This window comes from Rhododendron vialii, chromosome 4a (genome assembly GCF_030253575.1).
Source record: "Rhododendron vialii isolate Sample 1 chromosome 4a, ASM3025357v1".
Lineage (NCBI taxonomy): Eukaryota > Viridiplantae > Streptophyta > Magnoliopsida > Ericales > Ericaceae > Rhododendron > Rhododendron vialii.
The window spans coordinates 39,993,332-39,994,673 of record NC_080560.1 but is presented as its reverse complement, the minus strand read 5'-3'; the positions used below and the strand labels follow the sequence as shown (position 1 = coordinate 39,994,673).

Below are 1,342 nucleotides of genomic sequence, written 5' to 3'. Positions count from 1 at the left end.
TGTCAAAAGACACGCATGAGATGCTAAGTTCCTCGACTGGAGTCTCAACACATGACGCGGTTCTGTGGTCCTTCCGGAAGAAGATCGAGTAAATTCGCAGTTAGTTTGCGCCCTTCAGAAGATATGAGAATTCATCTCTCAAGCTGAATAAATTGTGGCCAATTCTTGAGTAGTGACAAAAAATTGTCATCCTCTCCAATACCATTGCATTTTCCAACAAGTACTTCACGAGTTTCAGCTCTTCTTCTTCATCTCCCCGGAATTTGTGTATTTCAGCCGTCTTGATTCTAAGAAGTAAACATTCAGGCACTGGCATCCAACAGTACTTGGATCTTGGTTCCTCGTAAAGGTGCTGCAGTTCCTCAGGGCGAACGATTCCCTAATTAAAGTGAGGGAAAAAAGAGTTCCAATATCTCAGGTATATACAACAACAACATAACATAACTCATCTAGTCTCCAATTATTGGGGGTATGGGCGGGGGATGATTGGCGACAGACCTAACCTTTAGCAATATAAGCACAAAGTGACTGCTATTAGAATACTACTGAAACAGTGGCCCCCCTAAACTTTCAAGAACCGAAGAGCTATAGGGACGTTTTGTTGTAGAACCATACCCCCAAATCAAAGCCAAATGACATCAGAAAGGACAGACCCAGAGACCCAAATCAATTTATGTGCACATTACCATGCTTTCTTTATTGATAGTCCCGAGTATCAGTATGCACAGGTATATAAAGCAAAAAAATTAGGAATGTCATTCTTATATACTAGCATGCCAATCTTACCTCTCGAAAGATGAGAATTTAATTCTAGTTTAGGTGAACTTTAAAGAAAATCCGGCAACAATTTCAGCCCATTGAGGCCATCAAAACCCAGCTCTAGATGGACTAAGCTACCAAATGTTGGCAAATTGGCATGATGAGTATAGTTGAGAGACTGTATAACAAGTATTAAGTTATTGTCCAAAAATAAATGAATAGATAAAAAGACGACGAATTAAAAGAAATAGGCTTAAAGAACAAGCTCTAAAGCGTCTCCTGCATGCACAAATTAAAGAGAAATCGAACAAGAAGCCTTACCTGCAAAGTAGAACCAGATAACGATAGGCGCCTAACATTTGAGAGTTTTCTAAGTAGGCCGTATGCATGATCTCCATATTCCTTTTCTCGCACTCGCAGTGAAAGTCCAAAAGGCTTATGGATGCTCACACATGCTTCAACTATAGAGGGGGAGGGGGGAGGCGCCCCTCTCCCCTCCTCCCCCGGGCTCTTCTCCCTCCCCTACTCCACATCTCTCTGTCTGCTCTGCCACTCCCTCTTCCCCTCCCGCTTTCACCCATCT

The 1,342-nt window shown here is 42.5% G+C and overlaps 1 non-coding gene across 1 annotated transcript; it reads right to left on the bottom strand.

The window, feature by feature from the left end:
* Positions 1 to 594: 594 nt before the first annotated feature.
* On the bottom strand, positions 595 to 702 carry LOC131324938 (small nucleolar RNA snoR100). The gene has a single exon (XR_009199521.1). It is a non-coding gene; the product is annotated as a small nucleolar RNA snoR100 (small nucleolar RNA).
* Positions 703 to 1,342: the final 640 nt, after the last annotated feature.